We start from the raw sequence: 11,332 nt of genomic DNA on the forward strand, positions 1-11,332 counted from the left end.
ACATTGTTAATGTAGTCAAGGTAGCCAGATAGTAGGGTAATTCAGGTTTCGCCTAACAGTTGTACTGCCTGTGCTGTGTGTGTACCAGATTAAATTAAATTAGTAAACACTTGAGCTTTTATGGTTGGGTTGGTTGGTGCTTTTACCTTGGTGGAATTGCTGGCGGAGTGCTTCCTTTCGGACCGATGTTTCTGCTCCTTCTCCAGTAAGCACAGTAGCGTCTTGTTGGCTTTGTCAACAACTCTTTTCTCCTCAAATAACTTAACCTTGAATTAAACATGCAAAAGAAACTTCAAACTATCAAGACTACATTAGTGTTGCATGAAGCAATGTTCACTGAGAGGGCGATAAGTTGCAGGTACAGAACATAGGGGTTGCAAGTACAAGAGTGAGATAACATGTTACCTCCTTTGCTTTTTTTAGGTTGGTCTTGAGTATCTTCTTGTCCCTCTGCGGCGCTTGCACTTGTTCAGTAAGCTGCGCGTGAGTAAGATGAATTTTGGAGGACCAGGTTGGTTAAACAGCACTGCACTAGTAATTATACAAAGCAGCCACTGCAGTAGCATACAGGAGTATCATGCAAGCAAGCAGAGTGTTCAATGATGGTGATGGAGCTCTACAGTTGATCCAACACCAAATCACCTGATTGAAGGTGATAGAGCTCTACTACAGTTGACAGACCAAAAACAAACAATGTAACAAGACCAACTAGTCAAACTGAATATGCATCAAGTGATTAAAATCCATGGAAGATATAATTAGTCATCAACTGACACAACTAACTAATTTTCCTTTCCCAATGGCAGAGCACACAAGAGTAGACAGTAAATCATATCCAGAATGTAGCAATCAGTGGATAACAGGAGCCATCAAGCATGAAATCGACTGATAATATGAGCGAGGAAAGGGATACGGGGTGTGGTGATGTTACTGACGTCGGGGGCGTCCCTGAGGCGCTTGCGTAGGTCGTCTCTCTCCCAGGCGAGCTCGTCGCATGACTCCATGGCGCGCTTGAGGTCACGCTCATAGAGGCCGCACTCCTTCTCGAGCCTGGCTGGGCGGCGAGCTGGTCGCGCGCGGCCGCCACGACCTCCTTCTCCTCCACTTAGCGCTAGATCGCCTCCGCGTTCATCGCCGACTCGTTCTGCACGCACGGCACGGGGCCGTTCCGATCCATCAGGCATTCTGGCGAACAGGTATAGTGCGCGAGTAACCGCCACAGCAGAATGGACGGGGGAGGGGGGAAGGGGGGCAGACTGACCCTGAGGAGGGCGATGCATTGGGCGGCAGCGTGGAGGTCCGCCTCGAGCGCGAAGACGCGGTCCTCGAGGCAGCAGCGCAGGTCCTATGAGACGGCGAGGTTGAGGCGGAGCGAGCGGTCGGGCACGGGGAGGCAGGGGGCATACTTTGTCTGGCGAAGCACCCCACCCACGCCGCCGGCGAGCCACTGCTCCAGCTGGTGGTGGTGCTGCATGATGGCTGCGCCCTGGACCGGATCCGATGCTGCACCTCTAGCCCGCAGATCCAGAGCTCGGTCGCCATGGCTGCGCCGCGGGCTAGGGTTTCGGCTGCTTGGGAAAGAAGCAAAAGGTGGGGGGCGCCGGCGGTGGTGGGGTAGAGGAGAGGGTGGGGGTCTCCGGCGGTCTCGGACGAGGTGAGGGGCGCTCGCGAGCGGCAGAGGGGCGGGTGGCGCAGGGGAGGGGAGAAAGGAAGGAGAATAGAGCGAGGGGAGAAAGAAAGGAGGCGGCGGGGGGGGGGGGGGGGGGGGGGGGGGGGGGTGGATGGAAAATGTGCAGAGGACTCACGAGATCTAGGGTTTTGGCTTAGGTGGGCTTCGGGTGAGGACAGCCATTGGATCTGGGAGCATCCGACGGTGATCCATGCACGATCCGCGTGAAACGCCCACGGACCAATCAAAATGCAATACACGCGTACCATGTCATGACCATCTAAATTGGTCACAGTTAACTAAAAAATTGGTCGTAGTTGACTAAAAATTCATTTTCTATTTTTCAACTGCCCAAAATGAGTTTTTTTTGTGAAGGACCTACCATATATTTGTTGCAATATTGGACCAAATCATTTTTATAAAATAGTAGGCCATGTATAATGCACGATTTACAAAATGGTTGGGTGTCAAAATTTTCGATCCACCTCTCGTGAAAAAGACAAATTTCCGCCGATTCAGCTGGAAGCGGGTCAAATTTGAACTGCAGCTGCCTCATAGTTTGCTATTTATTTTTTCCAAAAGTCATTTCTAGGTATATAAGTACCTATTTAATCAGAGAAACACCAAAAAAATTCCAAGATTCAACCACTAGCTAGGAACGGTCATTCCCGTCGTTTTGACCGCATTTTGAAACGGGCATAAAAATTTCAAAAAAAATCAAAAAATTGGGAAACCTTCGCATTGTGTCATTATATGTGGCCAAGTTCCCAGGAAAAATAACAAACTTGTAATACGGCTGTTATTTTAAAAAAAGTTCTCAGAAACGAGATATCACGTGTGGAGATCAATGGCTTTCAAGCCAAATGATCAATCTTATGGCCACATTCGTGGCATAGTTTGTTCAAATGATCTCATATTGTGCACAAGGGTGCATATTGGAATGGTAAACAATGTTTTCTAAGGAAGTTTTCATTTTGTTTGCACGGAAAATCCATTTTCCATTTTCCGAGTGCCCGAATTGAGTTCTTTTTGTGAAGGATCTACCATATATTTGTTGCAAAATTGGACCAAAACATTTTTATAAAATACTAGGCCATAATTTATTCACAATTGACCAAATGGTTGGGTGTCAAAAGTTTTGATCCACCTCTAGTGAAAAAGACAAATTCCTGCCGATTCAAGTGGAAGCGGGTCAAATTTGAACTGCAGCTGCCTCATAGTTTGCTCTTTACATAAGTATCTATTTAATCAGAGAAACACCAAAAAAATTCCAAGATTCAACCACTAGCTAGGAACGGTCATGCCCGCGGTTTTGACCGCATTTTGAAACGGGCATAAAAAATTCAAAAAAAATGAAAAAATTGGGAAACCTTTGCATTGTGTCATTATATGTGACCAGGTTTCCAGGAAAAATAATAAACTTATAATACGGCAATTATTTTAAAAAAGTTTTCTCAGAAATGAGCTATCACGCCTGAAGATTTAGGGTTTTCAAGCCAAATGATCAATCTTATGGCCACATTCATGGCATAGTTTGTTCAAATGATCTCATATTGTGCACAAGGGTGCATATTGGAATGGCAAACAATGTTGCCTAAGGGAGTTTTCATTTTCTTTGTACGAAAAATCAATTTTTCATTTTTCGAGTGCCCAAAAGGAGGTTTTTTGTGAAGGACCTCCCAAATAATTGTTGCAAAATTGGACGAAATCAATTTTATAAAATACTAGGACATATTTAATGCACAATTGACAAAATGGTTGGGTGTAAAAAGTTTTGATCCACCTCTCGTGAAAAAGACAAATTTCCGCCAATTCAGTTGGAAGCGGGTCAAATTTGAACTGCAGCTGCCTCATAGTTTGCTATTTATTTTTTCCAAAAATCATTTCTAGGTACATAAGTACCTCTTTAATCAGAGAAACACCAAAAAAAATTCAAGATTCAACCACTAGCTAGGAACGGTCATTCCCGCCGTTTTGACCGCATTTTGAAACGGGCATAAAAAATTCAAAAAAATCAAAAAATTGGGAAACCTTCGCATTGTGTCATTATATGTGGCCAAGTTCCCAGGAAAAATAACAAACTTGTAATACGGCAATTATTTAAAAAAAGTGTTCTCAAAATCGAGCTATCATGTGTGGATATCAATGGCTTTCAAGCCAAATGATCAATCTTATGGCCACATTCATGGCATAATTTTTTCAAATGATCCCATATTGTGCACAAGGGTGTATATTGGAATGGCAAACAATGTTTCCTAAGGAAGTTTTCATTTTCTTTGGACGAAAAAACCATTTTCCATTTTTCGAGTGCCCAAAAGGAGGTTTTTTGTGAAGGACCTCCCAAATAATTGTTGCAAAATTGGACCAAATCATTTTTATAAAATACTAGGACATATTTAATGCATAATTGACAAAATTGTTGGGCGTCAAAAGTTTTGATCCACCTCTGGTGAAAAAGAAAAATTCCCGCCAATTCAGTAGGAAGTGGGTCAAATTTGAACTGCAGCTGCCTCATAGTTTACTATTTATTTTTTCCAAAAATCATTTATAGTTACATAAGTACCGATTTAATCATAAATACATGGTTTTGATGGCGATACGTCGAGGTTTGGGCGGTGGCCAAGGCCCCCAACTCTAGAGCGCGTAAACTCACATGCCCGACGCGTGGTCACCGCGTGACCGTGGCGTTGCCATGTGTTCTGGGCAGCCTAGGCATGTCTAGTGGGTTGGGCACTCCCCAGGTAGGTTCTAGGAAGAAAACTACAACATAAGATTCTCACGAGGAGACCGATCGATGCTCAAACATGAATTAGCAGCCAAGTGTTTGATTAGCGGTACGGGAAATGCACATGGCCAATGGGCGTGAGTTTTTGCTGAGGATGATCATCTACTAAGAAGAATGTCTTCGCAAATTTTCAGATCAAAAGGAGGATCCTAGGTGGTACTTGCTTCGCAAAGTACCACACTGGACAGAAATATGAATGTTGAAGCTGGGCTCAAAATAATGAATGGATTGAGCTGAAATTTGGTGGAGGATGATTATTTGGGCATTGGCAAGCACCATAGAAAATTGATACCATTTGGACATGCCAAAGTGGTACTTCCTTCACAATGCTCTTCTATGGACAGAAACTTGGGAAAACTAGTGAGAGAAATTGGATGAATGAAATGAGCTCAAATTTGGTGTAGGTAAGTTACATAGGTATGGTTATGCCTTGGTAGATTTTCAGATCATTTGGGTAAGCCTAGATAGTACTTACTTCACAAAGCTTCTCTCGAGGTAGAAACTTTGGAAATTTCCTAAGAAAGATTTACTAGGAAAATGGAGCTGAATATTATCATGTGGCAATGATTTGGGTATGGAAGAGTGCCCAAAGAGTTTGAGGTTAATAGGAGGGGTCCAGATAACACTTGCTTTGCAACGTGCCAATCTGGCCATAAAATATAAATTGAACCTGGGCTCACATAGATAATTTGCCTGAGCTGCAATTTGGAGGAGGGTGATAATTTGGGCATATGAAGGAACTATATAAATTTCATGTCATTTGGATATATAAAAAAGGTACTTCCTTCACAATGCTTCTAGGTGGACAAAAACTTTGGAAATTTTCCGAGCAAGATTTGCCAGGCAAATGGAGCTGAATTTTGTCATGCGGCAATGATTTGGATAGGAAAGAGTGCCCAAGAATTCCGAGGGCAATCAAGAATATAGAAATAGCACTTCCTTCATAAAGTGATGTTGTGAACAGAATAGGAAAATGAATATTGTTGAATTATTTTTGAACTAGGAAAGGAAGTATTTTTACATATTTGACGAAGATATGACCCAAAGAATTTATGAGATTTTTTTGGGAATTTTAGGAATGACAGAAATATAGGTTGCTTCACAACCTAGGGCAAAAATTGACACATGGACATGACACATAGGCAAAACTGATGAGGTGGCGCCAAGTCATACCAATCCACCACAATTGACAAGGTTATGACCATCTATATTGGTCATGATCAGCTAGAAATAAAGCAGCGGACTAGTGCTATCTGCTTTATGACCATTTCGTGTAAGGAAATTACGACCTTTCTGACCAAAATGGTCGCAATGGTTTAGGGTTTGGAGCCCCCCGAACAGCTTTTGACCAATTGGTCTAAAATGGCCATAGATTTATGACCAATTCTTCCAGGGTCACTGACAGAAGGTCATAAGTTGACATATGTCTTGTAGTGATAACCCTACCAAGTTAGAGCATACACCTCGGGGTGGGGGGGGGGAATAGGACTGGTCATCTGTCTCTGAATCCTCCTCTGAGGAGCTATCTGTAACCAGCGAGATATGCGCTTTGTCAAATAGCATAGTCTGCTCTGAAGACCTTGTTTTGACTCTAGAATTTGCCATCACCGTGTGAAATGGCTGATGCACACGAAAAGCAGTTGAATGTAATAACATTGTTGACAAATGTAATATGTAACGAAAAAAGGATGGCTTGATATAATTTACATATAAGATGACTGGCTAAGTAGGATGGCATTGCAAAATTCACATATATGATGCATGGCTAAACAAGATGGCGTTGCATAATTCACATAAACGATGAATAAACTAAACAGATGGCATTCGCACAAAGGATGTCTAAACTAAGCAGATGACATATTTGATGTATAAAGTAAGCAATTCAAGACACCGTATGCATGATATAACCAACATCAGCATGCCAAGTTAGAGTGAAGACCTCAGGGGGTAAATAGGAGTTGTCTTCTCCTTCTGAATCCCCCTCAGAACAGATATCTTCCTCTCGATTACAATCCAAAATGCGTGGAGGGGGGCTGCCTTTGCGCCTACCATGGAGCGACGTCTGCATGAAATTTTATTGCCACACAAGGCTCGTCTCTTTTGTTCTACATGTTCAGTTCCATTGTTTACAATAACTTTCATGCATAGGAATAAAACATAGTGAGATTATGTAAGGAGTGCATGCAGAAATCCAGAGTGATGGTAGCAACCTATGGATAGACCCAAAACCAATAATAGCAGGCAGATAATGGCTTCAGTTAAAAAATACAGATAATGGCTTCTTTACTGTTTGTTTCCCACCCAACATGAAACTCATAGTAGACACCGGAGATTAACCAGTTAGTAGATAGATACTATTGATAGCGGCCTGGATATGTACCCGACAATCATTTAAAAACTCAAGTTTGACCATTAGTTTGGAGCTGACTCAGAGTCTAATCAGTGAATAGGACGATAAAGTAGCATGTAATATTAAGCGATGCATAACGTAAGCAGACACGAAAGAGTGCGACCTCTCTTGCGGACCCGTGTAGTCCTCGAGGTCATCTGCTCGGTTTATGATGGTAGTGCAGTTTTCATGGCTGCCAGGGGCGGGGAAGAAGATCTGAGGCGGCGAAAGATAGTCTGGAGGCCGGATCCCTGCTGTGCTGGACCCTTCTGTCATTGGAGCAGCTGAGCTGGGGTGGACGACGGCGCAGCAGGAGCGGGAAAAACCACGCACGGTTTTCTTTGACAACTATATGTAAGAGAAGTAACTCTGTAAGGGCTCGTTTGAATTGGAGGATTCCAACAATGCAGGGATAGGAAATAGACAGGAATAGGATAGGAATGCACGTGAAAAACAGAGAATTTAAAAACACATGATTTCTGCCAATCTGGGTGTTTGATTCACAACAACTGGAAGATCACGGGATGCAAATAAGCATGGTGAGATTAAGTCAAACCACAAGAAAATGTACGGTTATAATGCTATTATGCTACTATCTCTTAGTCTTGTGCTTCATGAATAGGAATTTGAAAAGGAGGACAAGTGAAAATTAAAATTCCTATGTTTTTTCTTTCAAGAGACACTAAAGGAACAAATCCGTGTGCTCAGTGGACAATATATATAACATGTAGAGTAAAAAAGAGATGCAACAAGTGTACAACCTCTTTGGCGAAGCCATGTCGATCTCAGCATGATTGGGTTTGCCGGTGAGGATGCTCCGGCTAACTTGGCTGTCGGAGGAGGGGAAGAAGATCTTAGGCGTCTGGAGATGGAGCCCGAGGTACTGCTCCACTGTGATGGAGGGTTTCGTCGTTGGAGCAGCTCCGGTGAGTTGTACGACGCTGAGGTTGAAGCAGGACAAGAGAGACAACAAACAACGTTAACCTGAGTGGAATTCTAGTAGCATCTCCAATACATGACGTAAAATACATAACTACAAAGTGCTAGATGTAAAATACATCAGCCGCTCATCTCTGAATTTAACAGTCGAAATTGAATTTAGCTATCGAAACTAAACTTAACTATCGAAACTGAACTTAACTGTTGAAACTGAATTTTGTTGTCGAAACTGAATTTTTCTTTCGAAACTGAACGCACTAGCAAGGTGAGGCTACACGTCGGTCGACTGACTTTTTCATCTCGGGTCAGTCGATTTTGCAGCCGTTGGATACGAAATCAAGGGCCTGCGGTTCATCTTCAACCTCCACCCCCCTGAGCCGGCCAAACAGTAGCCCCCCGCCGCCCGCGGCCGGCGGTGCGCTGCCCCGCCCGCCCCGAAAACACTCCCCACCGCTGGTCCACCGCCGCCCCGGCCATCCCTCTAGCCCCCCCCGTGGCGAGCTTTTTCTCCGGCGATCCCCACGCCACCGCCCCGCTAACGCCCCGCCACCGCCGGCGACCACCGCCCCCATCCTGAACCCTAAGATAGATAGTGGGGTACCTCTCTGGCGAGCCCCCCTCCCCGCTGTGGCTGGTTCTTCCTTCACCCCGGAGGCATCGGAGTGAAGTGTAGCTAAATCGGAGCAGCATCGCAAGCAAGAGCAAGAGCGAGAGCAGCAGCGAGAGCAAGAGCAATAGCAAGAGCAGACCAGGCAGGGGACCGAGAGCCAGAGCAGAGCAGCAACGCGAGCGAGAGCTAAAGCAGCAGCATGTCCTACTGATGTGGACGTCGCCGCCGAGGGAGCGACGCCATGGAGGAAGTGGCCGGCGACGCCGCCGTGGATGGAGCCGTGCCGTGTCAGCTCGGGACCAAGTGCCAGCAGCACCGTGAGATCGAATCAAGAAGAAAATGCGGCGATTAGTGTACAACCTCTTTGGTGGCGCCGATTAGGCCGCAACTTCATCCGAGGAAACGGTGATGATGATGCTCTTCCGGTGGTGCAGGTGAAGACGGCGGTGTGGGAATGGAGGTGGCGCGAAAGATGAGGGGAACGTCGGGGCAGCTCCTTGGAGGTGGAGAACGGGGTGGCTGAACCGGCGGGACGATGAGATCGACGACGGATCCTCATCTGGTACGGTGGATGAGGGACGTCCAGGTGTTGCGATGGACGACGTCGTCGGGGAAGAGGCTCCGGCTGGGTGGCGGACGGAGCAGGGTGTGGGGTTTCGCCGCGGGTTTTCGCGGCCTCAGTGTATGAATGGGTGGGCGGATGGGATGGCAGTGGGGAACCATGGCTTAGAGACGCGCTTGTCCGAAATGTGGGGTAAGTTATGAAAGCACCCCCACCGATTTGAGGCGGTTCTTTCGGTTCAGGGGTACCACGGGCATTTCGCGTGTCGGGATTTCACAGGAGGTGGGAGTTTTCGCGCGCGTTGTAATTTCGGAATAGCAAGGCGCGGGTTGAGATGGAGGGAGTTGTCGAGCACAACGAGACAAAGATATATCTTAAATATTTCGGGCTAACAAGGTGCGGGTTGAAATTTCCGGACAAGCCTAACGTGTACTGTACCAAATCAATGCGCCCTACAAATGTCATTTAAAACTTTGAATTCATGTTATGTTCAATTAAAATATTTCTCTACGTGTATAATGCATGCAACCTACTACTCAAATGAATGTTTTAGTGCATTCCAAACGTATATACTACCGCTTCAATATGAACTAAATTTGAATTCGTTTCTCTATTTGAATAAGATCTACAGTAATGATTGTTGTGAAGTCAAAGCATTTGAATTCGTTTCTCTGTTTTAATAAGATCTACAATCATCATTATTGTCAAGTTAAACCATCGTTTGTGTATTAGCTTCACAGCACACCACATGATTAGTCTGGAGTTACATATGAACTATGTGTACTATATGAACTCAAACTAGATTTTTTGAATCCACTTCATTTTGATTTCAAATCACATTACATTTCTAGCTCTAGCTAGATCTTAATAATCTAAACCATGTCTCATATGTATAATGTGTTTATCACATTATGTATGGTGCCCCGCCCCCTACGCCTACAAGTATTTAGATGTGAGTTGCAAACACCACACATCACCACAAATTCAAATAAAATGTGAGAATGTTCGATATATAGTATTGTTTAGATTGTTCAATATTTAGTTGTAAGCTGAAAATGCCACACATTATCACAAATTCAAATAAAATGTGAGATTGTTTGATGTATAGTATGGTTTAGATTGTTCAGCATTTAGCTGTGAGTTGCAAACACCATGCATTATCACATTATGGTATAACATGTGCACAACACGTGTATCACCGCTATTTTCATGCATGCAATGTTTAAAACACTATGATCTCCTATTCAAATATATGAATCCGCTTTCATATCAAATTATGATCTTTGTTAGTCTCTTACACCCACACAATCCTCTAACCTTTGTAGCTACCACTAACTTTCTCTCGTGCATGCACACGCCCTCCTCACCCTCCCCCTCCCTCGGCATTCTATCCACCGGGCACATTCATTTTTTTTTCTTTAGGTCGTTCTCCCAGAGACTCCACAACTCCTTTCCGACACACACCGATCGATAGACCTCTCCAGCGATGCCTGCCTACAACATACAAACACACCTTCAATCTCCTCCTTTATGTGTCATTGCCTCGTGTCTCTCATACGTGTAAACTCTCGCCCCCTCTTTTCATCGCTCTCTCACAACTGCACACTCCCCCCCCTATCTAGCTAGTAGTTGGGCCTCTCGCACCACCTCCTAGCTCCATTCTCTCTGTCTATCCGTCTTGCTGGGCCTTATTTGCCTCTAACAAATGGACGTACACCGACCGATCTCTCGCTATACATATAGCTACCTAGGTCCTTATAACTCATTTTTACCCACACGTCAATCGATCTACCTCATTAGTTGTGTCTCTCCCTTCCTCGGACAAACAACAATTGATCTACCGATCTAGGGCCTGTTTGGTTCCAATAAGTCGTCCGACTTATAAGTCAGGTGACTTAAAACCAATGACTTATAAGTCACATTTGTTTGGTTGTCACCTGACTTATAAGTCACCTGAGCACATCTTTCCATCTTTTTTTATATAAAGGTGGTGGGACCCATGCAAAAGGGGGTGACTTATAAGTTTTAAGTTGGGGTGAAGCAACTTATGACTTATAAGTTGGGTCTGTTTGGCAAAATAAGTCACTTTTTTCACTTTTTGACTTATAAGTTGATGACTTATTTGAAACCAAACAGGGCCCTAGTTAGGTTTTCTTACCAAACACATGGTTCCCCTTCATCATCCATGGATGCATCCCGATAGATCTATCACGCACAGGCACACACAAAAACACATCCCCACTCTTATTGATAACATTGCAGTTCCACCCTCAGTTTGTCTAGTAGGCCTCTCCCACCATCTTCGAGAAGCAACTCCATCACCCATCCAGCACTCTACCCCTCTCCCTCCCTCTCCCTCCCTCTCTCTCCTCTCTCTC

The 11,332-nt window shown here is 44.5% G+C and overlaps 1 pseudogene; it reads right to left on the minus strand.

Annotated features, from left to right (window-relative positions):
- Window positions 1–418: 418 nt before the first annotated feature.
- On the minus strand, window positions 419–1,474 carry LOC125532672 (annotated as a pseudogene).
- Between the last annotated feature and the right edge of the window lie 9,858 nt (window positions 1,475–11,332).

This window comes from Triticum urartu, chromosome 1 (genome assembly GCF_003073215.2).
Source record: "Triticum urartu cultivar G1812 chromosome 1, Tu2.1, whole genome shotgun sequence".
Taxonomy (NCBI): Eukaryota; Viridiplantae; Streptophyta; class Magnoliopsida; order Poales; family Poaceae; genus Triticum; species Triticum urartu.